Source organism: Canis lupus, chromosome 36, assembly GCF_011100685.1.
Source record: "Canis lupus familiaris isolate Mischka breed German Shepherd chromosome 36, alternate assembly UU_Cfam_GSD_1.0, whole genome shotgun sequence".
Classification (NCBI taxonomy): domain Eukaryota; kingdom Metazoa; phylum Chordata; class Mammalia; order Carnivora; family Canidae; genus Canis; species Canis lupus.
This window is the reverse complement of record NC_049257.1, coordinates 3884509-3896971: the sequence shown is the minus strand read 5'-3', so window position 1 is coordinate 3896971 and position 12463 is coordinate 3884509. Positions and strand designations below refer to the sequence as shown.

At 38.5% G+C, this 12463-nt stretch overlaps 1 long non-coding RNA gene across 2 annotated transcripts in view; it reads right to left on the bottom strand.

The window, feature by feature from the left end:
- LOC111094310 overlaps positions 1 to 12463 on the bottom strand; it is a 116557-nt gene that overhangs the window by 73246 nt on the left and 30848 nt on the right. Inside the window, exons 1-2 of one of the 2 annotated variants that reach the window (XR_005384562.1) lie at positions 1882 to 2188; positions 504 to 689 (exon numbers count right to left, since the gene is read on the bottom strand). This is a non-coding gene — a long non-coding RNA (uncharacterized LOC111094310). Of the gene's footprint in view, positions 1 to 503; positions 690 to 1881; positions 2189 to 12463 lie in introns of those variants that run through there. The other variant, XR_005384561.1, reaches the window with a different exon arrangement.

Sequence of the window (12463 nt, the reverse complement as noted above, 5' to 3'; positions counted from 1 at the left end):
TAAAACCCCACTATGTGTAGAACACTGACAGGCTGTTAAGAGACTGTGTACTTTATCACCCTATTAAACATTTACTAAATGACATCAGAATCTTTAGTAAACTAAAGCCTTGGAAACCACTTACATGAATCTTTTCACCTTAAGAGAAGGTAGCTACTTAAAGCTATACACAGTTGGTTGCTCATACAGGGGTCCCATCTAGATCCCTGTGAGTGTGCAAGACCTTTATGGGGTAGGCCAATTATTTGCTTTTTGCTTGATCAAAACCAGAGGCCTCAGAGATATAGGTTGGGATACTTAAGCACAGTTTTTATTATATGTTCTAAATCCCTTGAGCCCATATTCATGCATCTATTAGATTATAATATTAAATGATGGAAATACACAAATTGTAAAAGTAAAGTAAGTCTTTGGGATTGATCATCTTTCTTCCTCCGGACCTCAGCTCTGATACCTAGTTTCATCAAGGAAAAGTGTTGTATTTTAATTTGAAAAACACTTACCATTAAGGGGAACCTAAGGCCACATAAACACAGCTGATGTTGACTGTGGGAAGGTTGGAGTTCCTTGACAGAATGCAGTGTGACCGAAGAGACCTGATGGTTAACTAAGAGTTGGTGTCCTTGCAGTAGAATTTCCCTGTAACGCCTCAAGACATCATATGTCATGCTCGGCACCATGATAAGCTTCTGAAAGAAAAGACTCCGGGTAAGTGGTGTGTAGGCACACATTTGACAACTGGCGATGGTGGGGGGTGGACAGAGAGAAGAAGGGGAAAGATCAAGAGAGCCTCAATTTAAAGCACTTGCTCATTTCTGTGGGGTAAATAAAGGCTGTCACCAAGGCAGATTTCAAGCTACCAAAGTAAAATGACTGAACACAAAATTTGGAAGATATAGATTCTAGCATATTACTGACTCCATGGACCAACTCTAGAAGGAAATGTTGATTAAAGGACCTTAACCGATTTGGAGAGTCATTTAGCAGCCCCTTAACAGACATATATTAAGTCTCATTAAATATGTGCAGTAGCTCAGTGAAGAGGATTCTAAATTGGGGTCAGTTACTAAAATGTAAAAACAATACTGTGTACTACAGAGACTTGCAAAATTCTTTTTTTAAAATTGTTTTTCTAACACATAATTCTTTATGAGTTAGAGGCTCAAATCACTAAGGCATTTTCTCTTTTATACATGTTCTTTATACTTTTTATTCAACAAATATTTTTCATTCAACACAAAAGCTACTGGGTCCCCACCTTATGCCAGGTACTGGAATACACAGTGGACATGGCCTCTGCTCTCCTAGAGCTAGAAGCTAGTGTTGGAAGGAGAACTTTTTATATTTACAAATGCAAGTGAGTGCTATAAAAGAAAGTGCTATAAAAGAAATCTGTTAAGCAAAGAAGGATGAGCTCCCCACAGGAAGTAATGCCTGAGAGAGATCTGAAGGAAGAAATGGAAGTTAACCAAATACAGAGGAGCTGGAAAGGGAGGCGAGAGATTCAAACATGAAAAAAGCTGACAGAGCTGGAAGTGCTGGAGGCAAGGCTAGGCCAAAGGGCAGAGGTCTGGCATGCAGCCCTTGTAGTCCTGTCAAGGGCTTAAGGATAATGGAAAACCACTGACACGCTTTAGGTAGGGAAAGCATGAGAGGAGACTTAGCTGTAACGTAGGAGAATGAGTTACTAGCTCATTCACTCATTTCTTCTCCAAACAACCTTCTGGTTAGGCTCTGTAGTCAGTCAAAATACAGAGAGGATATAGTCATGCCCTTGAAATTCTCACAGTCTAAGGGGAGAACGGCATTTGCGCTAGTTTCCTATTGCTTCTGTAACAAATTGTCACCAATCTAGGACTTGAAACAACACAAATTTGGTACCTTATAGTTCTGGAGATCAGAAGTCTAAACTGAGTTTCACTGCGCTGAAATCGAGGTGTTGGCAGGAGCACGTTCCTTTTGGAGGTTGTAGGAAGGAATTGCTTTACCATTTTTCAGCTTCCAGGACAAGTTCTTGGTCTGCGGTGCTGCAACGCTCCTTCGGCTGCTTCTATGGTCACATCTCTGACTCTCCTGGCTCTGTCTCTCTCTTTTAAGAAGCTTGTGATTCCATCAGGCACACCTGGAGATTCTCCGCATCTCAAAATTCTCAATTAATTCCATCTGTAAAGTATCTTCTGCCATTTGAAGTTACATACTCACAGGTTTTGGGGATTAGAATGGGGCCATCTTGGGGGAGGGGCTCTATTCTTCTATCAGAGCTGTCATTTAATGACAGACATAAGGCTGAAGAGGAAGGTTGGAACCAAGACAAGAACATCTTTTTAATTTGCCTTATTTTTGGTAGTTACCTAAGAGTACACTGTTATGATTCTGCAAAGGGCAGTTTGCTTTCATGTTTTAAATAAGACTAATTTTGGAATATATTTATATCTGAGTGAAAAAATGTTCATACAGAATCTTTCAAGTCATCACTGCAAAAGGGCAAGACTGAGTATTTGTTTTTGTGGCATGATAAATAGCAAATTTCATCAAGGTTTTTATCTATCCCCTGGGTGTAAATTGAATGGGGCAGGGAGCAGCATTTTCCAAACTTTGCATAAACAAATCTGGTTAAAATGCAAATTTTGATTCATTAGGAGTGCAATCTGAAATTCTGCTTTCTAATATACTTACAGGTAAGGTGGTGCTGCTTATCTGAGGACTGTACGTTAAATAGCAACAAGTGACATTTCTGTCAAAAATTATCCTAACACCTACAAAGGAACATATGGTGTACATAATTAGGGGAGAAAATAGCCATTAGTTCATGAAGAGAATACTAAGGGGTGTGTGTGTCTGTGTAAATGAAATAGCTTATTAATTAGTTACGCTGTTTCATTTAGAGGAAGAGCTTATTATCTATACATTGTCTTGAGATCAAGATATGGAGAAAATTCTTTGCCTCTGAACTAATCTGGTCTGGGTCAGAAAATTGGGGGGGGGGCTTTCATTCCTCTAGGGACTATTAGAGCTAAACTGTTTTATCTAAACTGCTCAATAGTTAAGTCATGGAGTCAGGGATGTACCAGAGCTGCCAGGAACAAGTAACGGTGAAATATTCGGCAATTTTGTGGAGCTGGTTCTTAAATCACTGGTAGCTCGATACCATCTGTGGTGGGAGTATTTACATCATAGAAGTTGATTAAATGCTACAAACAGGGCTGGCTTGCTTGCTTGCTTTCCCAGTTGACCAGCATAACGCTGCCATGAATCCACTCTTTCTTTTAATTTGTTCATTTCGGCAACTGGCAGGTGGTATGCCGGGTCCAGACTCAGCACACCTAGCCCACCTGCCTTTGCACACTGCCAGTGGCTTCTACTCGGCAAATGCAACTCTGTGTGCAAGGAGCTTCACAGGCATCCTCCAAGCCTGAACTTCTAGTTTCCTAGAGCTGGGTTGCTGTTTTGGGCAATAAGTGAGTTTCTCAGAAGTAATTTAATGTACTCTACAAAGAATCACACACTCCACTTGAATTTCTAGACTTTTCTTGTGAGATGCTCTAAGGGCATCTCGGAACAAGCCATTTATCCATAAATCATTCATTTGAGAAAGCATGTTGGCTCAGTCATGGGCTGAAAGGGAGCATGCAAAAATCAAGCCTGGGGGTATGGGTGGGAAAAAGGGGCTCTAGGGTACAGTCGGAACAGGTAGGAATATAGTTCTAGGCATGTGGTATGTGTGTGTATGTATGTGTGTGAGAGTGTGTGTGTGCGTGTGTATAAGAGGAACTGTGAACAGCAATAAATAGGTAGGGAACTGGAAGGAGAGATGGAAGAAAACAAAAGGTGGTAGTTTGTCAGGAAGCCCAATATTAGTTGGGTAAGCCTCAATGTTTGTGAATTAGTTATTAAACAATCTGTTATTAGGCAGTTTATAAGGTGATTTTATGTCAATTATCTAATTTGGTTCTTCCTTTTCATATTTTCAAGTTAGTTGAAATAGTAGCAATATCCTCATATTTATGGATGAAGAAAGCAGGGTTAATAATGTTTAAGTGATCCCCCCATCCGCATCATGGCAACAGAGCTGGTATGAGGCCAAACTTAGATAAGGGGGGGGCAAATTACGGACTTCAGGCCAAATATGTCTATAAAATTTCATTGGAATATAGCTACTCCCAATTTTATACTCTTGTGTGTGGTTACCATTGCCTTAAAACAGAAATTGATTAGTTATGACAGAAAAATTTTAAAATTTTGACAGGGACTGTATGGCCCACAAAGCCAAAAAAAAAAAAAAAAAAAAAAAAAAGCTCCTCCCTTCATAAAAAAATATGGTCCTTTGCAGAAAAAAAATATCTGCGGACCCCACCTCTAGATTCCATGTTCCATCTATCAACTGAGTAATTCTGATGCCAGTAGTGTATATGACCACAAACTTGGCATGACTTTAGAAGTGTTACAGATGCAAACACAATGCCATAGTAATGACTAAAATTCCTTTCATTGATCACTTTTGGAAATTAAGGCATGAAAAATCTTATTAAAACATTATTTAGGGGAAAAATAATAACTTAACAATTAGTTTGTAACATTCTACCAAATAAACCTAATTGGTTTGTTTATTACCCAAAGGGCAAGTTTATCCTAAGTGAATGGGCCACAAGGTGGAAAATTTTAGTTGGACAGTAGATGTTACCTAAAGTAGCATGGTATAAAGTTTCCAATGATCTTGTATTTACTAATCACTAACTATAATATGTATTCATCAATTAGATTCTGATGTGTGAGATTTTTCTCCACCACCAACCTAACTCTCCAACAAGAGCTGGGTGTCCTATAATTCAACTCATTTTTGACACTGACTGCCTGGAGATAGCATCAGATCCCACAGGTTAAGGGCTCCATCCTATAAGTGCCCTCCACTTCCTGCAGATCCAATCCCAAGTCCAGGTCACCACCTGTGCTTCTGACCCACCGACCATAGATAGGTGGTTCCAACAAACCCCTCTTTGGGTTGATTAATTTGCTAGAGCGGCTCACAGGACAGAGAAACATTTTACTTCCTAGATTACTTGTTTATTATAAAATAATATAAAACAGAACATCCAGAGGAATAGAAGCATAGGGCAAGGTATGGGCAAAGGTGCAGAGCTTCCACACCTCATCTGAGCTGCCATTCTTTCTGCATCTCCATGTCTTCTCTAACCCAGAAGCTCTCTGAATCCATACTTCTGAGTTTTTATGGAGACTTTCATTACATAGGCACAACTGACCAAATTATTGGTCATTAGTGATCAAATTTTCCAGGCCCCTCTCACCTCCCTGGAGGTGTATGTGTGAGGGTGGCAGTTCTGAGACAGGGACTGAGAGTTCTAACCCTTTAGTCACATGGTTGGCTTTTCTGTCAATAATCTCTGTCCTTACATGCTTTCCAAAAGCCACCTGTATTGCTCTTATTATAGGAAATTCCAAGGATTTTAGAAGCACTGTTCCAGGAAAGACCAAATACATATTTCTTATTATAAATCAGTATCACACTGATTGTGATATCAAGAAAGTTGATTAATTTAATTGAGTTGTATGTAAAATAAGTTAGCACCCATCTTGTAGGATGGTTGTAAACATTAGAAACATTAGAAATTCTTCATATAAAGTGCTTCACACAAAATAAAGACACAATACATGATGGGAACAGTTTTATTGGTGTAGTTGTACGTGTAGTGGTACTTGAAGTGTAATGTGGTGAACTTGTAGGGTGGTGTAGTTGCTGCTACTACTGCGACCCCTATTACTACTAGTCTTTCTACTATTACTCTACTACCATTTCTACTAGGAGGAGGAAAAGAAGAAGAAGAGGAGGAGGAGGAGGAAGAAGAAGAAGAAGAAGAAGAAGAAGAAGAAGAAGAAGAAGAAGAAGAAGAAGAAGAAGAAGAAGAAGAAGAAGAGAAAGAAGAAGAAGAAGAAGAAGAAGAAGAAGAAGAAGAAGAAGAAGAAGGAGGAGGAGGAGGAGGAGGAGGAGGAGGAGGAGGAGGAGGAGGAGAAGAAGAGGAGCATTAGGAGAGGAGCACCTGAGTAAGAGAATGCTGGAATATTCTGTTTAATATTGTTCTCTAATTTCTATTGTTTCATCTTATTAAACAAACAAAAGAAAATAAACTGTTTTACCTACAGTCTAGAAACAGATCACGGTGTTTTACCTTTCGCAACCTGTGGGCAGTTTCCTATACTCTGGTGGGCTCTTATAATATTTCTGTCAGTTACACATTTTTTTCCCTCTGAGATTTGTAGGGTAGAGGAGAGAAAACCACCATGGATAAGGGGAATAGGTGGCATCAGGGATGAGGTGAAGGAATCTAATACCCTATGCTTATAGTTTTTTTTTTAAGTAAAAACATCAAAACACTGCTTCCTGTGAAAACAGTCTCCCCAATTTGATGTGATGTCCCATGCTTTCATACAATGCAGGAATTCAAATAGTGATGGTTATGTGAAGTTTTCTGATTTTTAAATTAATTTTACAACATACTTTGATCAAATTTCTCACTTGAAGTAATTCTTCAGCACTGATGTCTTTCTAGGGCTCTCTCATTCTTTCTTCTTCCTAAATGGGACTATTGTTGTGTCTTCTGTTAATTTTTCTCTCAACCGGTGTTGGCTTCCCTTCATCCATTAGAACCCCTCTTTTTACTGCTTCTACAAGTCTAGAGCCATATGAATCCTCTAGCCCCCAACTAGACAACTTAGAACTTTCTTTTGTTGGAGTGATGTTTGGATATAGAAAATTTAAAAGTCCCACAGGTAGTCATAAACAAAAATACAGCTTTTAATACACTGTTTCTTAAGTGTGAAAATAACCATTAGGTGTGACCCTTTTTTAGCAAGTAAGAAAAACTATTGAGAGAGCTAAATTAAAAAGTTGTGTTAATTGTCACTGTAGAAGACTGCCTTCAGATCCAATGCAGAAAGGCCGCTGGGCCTCGGGAAGGAACCAGAACTAGAGGCTGAAAATCTGTCAGTTGTCTGTCTTATCCTGGCACCTCTCCCTGTATCTGCTTCCTTCTGCTTCTTACTGCAGCCAGCTTCCCCTGTTTCTCCATATCACAGAACAAATGATGACCACCCCCAGGTCCTGAGCTTACGGGCTATCATTCAATCCATTCACAGAAGCTAGTTGGCTGTCACTGTCCTAAGTCGGCACTCCAGAAGACAGTGTCTGTTCCTGCCTGGTCCCATCGCCATACTCAGTGGCTAGGTCACATCAGACTGACACAGCTGCAGTTCAAGTAAAGGAAATTTCCCAGAGCATTGTGGGATAATTTAGCTCGTGGACTGAGTGTATATCTCAAGGTAGGATTCGCTCAAAGGATCTCACTTAATCAATAAGGCTTTAAACAGGCAGTGTGATAGAGTATCTTCTTCAAACTGTAGTATCTACATATCATGATCACAAATTTGCCTGCATTTCTGAGTCCCAACTATCTCATTATTTACTAAATATATTTCTTACATCAAATTTAAGGTACCATATTACCCTGTTTCCTAAGCGATTTCCTGAAGTCACAGGGTTGGTGTGTTTTATTTATTCTAATATTCCTCCATATAAACATATAAGTATTAAGTGAAGCTGTTAAAATAGGAAAAAAGAGTTTGTGGATGGTCCACTAATGGGTCTCTTGTCTAGACTACCTGCTTAGTTTCCTGACTAGACACCTGACACCTACCTCCAACCTGTTCTCTACATGACACACAGAATGCTCCTTTGGACCAACGAACGTGATCATACTGGCCCCTCCTTGTCAGCTTAAACTACTCTAGTGGCCTCTTCTTGTTCAGTGAATGGCAACTTCATTCAACCCGTGGTTCAGGTCAGGGCCTTGGAGTCATCCTTGTCTCTTTCTCTTTCTCTAACCCCCTTCATCCAATTCAACTACGCATCATGCAGTCTCTAGCTTAGAAATGTATTCAGAATCTGACCACTTCTTGCCAGTTCACTACCACTGTCAACCAACCAACCGTCACTTTTTCCCTGGATTATCATTATAGATCCCCAACTGTTTTCTCTCTTTCCACCCCTGCCCTCTTAACTTAGTCTATGTCCACAGAGCAGCCAGAGTGATCCTTCTAAAACTTAAGTCACATCATCTTAATTTTTTTTTACATCATCTTAATATTATGCTCCAAGGACTTCCCATCCCATTCAGAGTCAAAGTCAAAGTCTTTACTTTAGCTCCAAAACCTTATAACCTGCTCCCTCTAAGGTCTAATCCCAGATTCTACTCTTTCCCTTGCTGACTCCAGGCACATTGGTTTCTCTGCTGTTCCATAAATATGCCAAGCATATTCTCATCTCAAGATCTTTGTTTGTTCTGTTCCCTCTGCTTGGAACACTCTTCCTCTTTATAGCTAACTAGCTCCTTCTTTACCTCTGTCTCTGTTCAAAATTCATCTTAACAAAGAATCTTTCCTAGTTGCTGTTTCTAAAATAGTACTTTATGCCACCATTCTCGGCTCCCCTTTCCCTGCTTCATTTATCCTTATGGCACCTATTATAACCTGATACGTTAAATTTTTTGTTTATTTGGAGTTGCAGAATTAGCTACTAAGGGACCTTACAATCCAAGCTCCAAAGTCTATGGGTGAAGGAACCTGAAGCCCAGAGAAACTGGGTGAATTGTCTAATGTTAGTGAACTAGTTAAATACAGAACTTGGAATAAAATCCTAGTCTGATTCCTAGTCTAATGTGTTCCTAGGAACACTTAGGTTCCTAGGAAACTCTGGGGACCTAACATCAGTTATCTAAGTTGATGAGGTGGGCATGACTAAGTTAATGCAAATCAGCACTCCCACCACCGAATTCAGCACTGAATTTCAAGGCCCCACATTACAGCGTGGGGTGTTCAATTATCTCTATTTTTAAGTATTCAAGAGTCAGATTGTGTTACAGACCAATCTGGGCTTCGTGGAGGCAGGGTATTAGCACCCAAAAACCCTTTATTTCAAATTCAAAGGAAATTCACTCTAGTTTCCCTCAAGGTGGCTCTTTGCTTTAACTAAAACTTTTTTCCCTCATAGCTTTGAGCTACTGTAGAAGGCTTCAAGGCCAAGTGTATCAGAACCAGTTGCCTGAGGAGAAAGAGTATCCAACAGAAGGTTCTTGTTTTAAATGGAAGAGCAACCTGGAGACTTCAGTGGGTAGCTTTTTTTGAGGAGGAGCTATATGACTCCAGGTGGCACTGGATCAAGTATATCTACAGGATGCCACTCACAAGGGCTAGCTGTCTTTTTGAGGCTGGGTAAACAGAGTCTGGAGTCAGACTGTGGGATCCTGTGCTAGCATTTGCAGTTAGTGGCTATGTGGCCTAGGCCAGAAGTTATATTGATATCTGCCTCAGTTTCCATGATATCAAGTACAGATTAGAAAACGGCATCTACCTCAAAGGGTTGTTATGAGTTCTAAATGAAGTTAAAACATGTATGGTGCACATATGTTTTATGTACTAGCAACTGGTTTTGTACTATAGTTACTGGATATCCTTCCTTCTCCCGTCCTTTCTTGTCTTGAAATCACTTCAGTGAAAGGCGGGTGACTTGCATGACACTCTGGTCCCCATCCCCCGCCCAGCAGTGGTGGAGGCATTGTGGGGCCCCGCACTCTAGTTTGACTTCGCTTTTTGCCTAATCCTACTTCTTTCTGCCTCCCACAGGACTTGATCCCTAATAAATACTCTGCACGCAAACCAACTCGGCAGCTGGAGAGCTGACCCTATGAAAATTGATTTCCCAAGGATGTTAGTAATGTGATAGGAAGAGTTTGGGAGCATTGACAGAACACGAAAATTTGGAAAAGCATATGAGTTCTCAGGGTCTCAATTTCCATATCAAAAAAAACCCACAAAAAACAAAAAACAAAAAACGAAGGTGATCATCTATACCTTACAGAATTTTGTGAGAATTCAAGGAAATAGTAAAGTACCAAGCCCATAGCCGTGAGTCCTGTAAGAGCTAATTTGAAACTCCCTCCATTTTAATCTCTTGTTTTCTTCAATTTTCTTTTTCTAACTTGGCCATAATTTTCCTCTTACTTCCCAAGTTCCTTTCCCTCTTCCTTTTCTGTCTCTCCACTTGTCACCGTTTTGAAATTTTTAGTCCTTTAATCAATGTTGTTGAGGTATAAATCACATGCAATAAAATACAGACATTTTAACTGTGCTGAGTGATTAGTTTTGAAAAATGTATATACATTTGAATCTACACCACATTCAAGATAGCATTTCTATCACCACAAAAGATTGCTTTGTACCTCTTCCTAGTCAATCCTCACCTGCAATCCAAGCATAAATAACTATTGATCTGTTCTCTATCCCCATAGATTGGATTTGATTTTTCTAAAGTTTCATGTGAATGTAATCCTACTGAATGTATTATTTTCTCTCTGCCTTATTTTCTCTCAAAATATTATTTCTGAGATTGTCCGTGTTGTTGTGTGCACCAATAAGTTGCTCTTTTTTTATTGCTATGCACTATTTTATAGTATGAATGTATTATAATTTCTTTATACTTTTACCAGATGTTAGACATCTGATTGTTTCCAAATTTTGGCTATTATGAATAGATCTGCTATGAACATTTATGTACAAGTCTTTGTGTGGATAAACGTCTTCATTTCTTCTGCAGTGAATTGTTCAGTCAAATGTTAAGTTTATGTTTAACTTCATAAGAACATGCCAATATCACATTGTATTCCCTCTAAAAAGTATGCAAGTTTCAGTTGCCCACATTCTTTCCAACACTCGGCATTGTCAGTCTTTTATTTTAGCTATCCTAGTAGGTGTGAAGTGAAAGTATTTCATTGTGGTTTAATTTGCATTTCCTTGATGACTAATGATGTTAAGCATTGTCTCATACTTTAAGGACCTTTTGTGTATTTTTTTTCCCTAAGGGTTTTGTTAAAATGTTTTGTCCATTTTGTTTGTTTTCTTAAACATGTATAAGTTTGGCATTTTTTTTGGGGGGGGGTGATGTCTACCTTTTGTAGACATGTGAATTTTCTCCCACTTTGTGGTTTGCCTTATTATTTTCTTTAGTTCATTTTTCAAAGAGAAGTTTTAAATATTTATGAAGGTTAATTCATTACTTTTTCTTTTATCATGCTCTTTGTGTCCTAAGAAATCCTTGCCTACTCCAACATTACAAAGATGCTCATATATTTTTCCTTAGAAGTAGTACACTTTTAGGTTTCACATTTAGGCCTATAGTCCATTTCAAATTAATTTTTTCATGTGATGTGCGATACAAGTCTCATTTTTATCCATAGATATCCCAGTTCTAGTACCATCTGTCGAAAAGTCTTTCTTTTTCTCCACTGAATTACTTTAGCACCTTGGTCAAAAATCATCTGACCATATATACGTGTTCTATCTGTTTCATTATCTATATGTTCACCCATACACCAGTAGCAAACTCTCTTTGATTATTTTGGTCTTATAGTAAGTCTTAAAATCAGGTGCATATCAGCCTTCAAACTTTGTGGGTTTTTTCCCCCAATATAGTCTTTTGGCTACTTTAGGTCCATTGCATTTCCATATGAATTTTAGAATCTGCTTGCCAATTTCTAAAAACAAAAATGCCTGCTGTGATTTTCATTGGGATTACATTGAATATATTTGGGAAAAATTGGCATCATAAAAATATTGAGTCTTCCTATCTAAGCATGATATATCTTTTCATTTATCTGGATCCTATTAATTTTTCTTAGTGATATAATTTGGGTTTTAGTGTAGATATCATGCATATGTCTTGAAAAAATTACTACTAAATGCTTTAGAAGTTACACTATTTTTTTTTAAATTTCACATGCTAATTGTTTATTGCTGGAATATAGAAATATAATTGACTTGTGTGTTAATGTTTGTTGACATATTGCTAAATTTATTTATTACTTGCAGGAGTTTTAAAAATTACATTTCTTAGTATGTATAAATAGATAATAATATCATCTGGAAATAAAGACAACATTACTTTTTCTTTTTTAATACATATGCTTTTATTTATTTTTCTTGCCTTACTGCACTGGCTAGGGCCTCTAGCACAATAATTGAACAGAACTAGTTAGAATGATATTTTGTCTTATTCCTGATCTTAGAGGGAAAGCATTCAATCTCTTGCCATTAAGTTAGCTGTAGGTTGGGACACGTGGGTGTCTCAGTGGTTGAGCACCTGCCTTTGGCTCAGGGCGTGATCCTGGGGTCCCAGGATCGAGTCCCACATCGGGCTCCCTGCAGGGAGCCTGCTTCTCTCTCTCTGCCTGTCTGCCTTTCTCTCTGTGTCTCTCATGAATAAATAAATAAAATCTTTAAAAAAAGTTAGCTGTAGGTTGTTTACAGCTGCCTTTTATTTAGCTCAAAAACTTTCTATTTTAGATTGCCGAATTTTTATTGTGAATGGTTATTAACATTTATCAAATGTTTGTTTTTATAT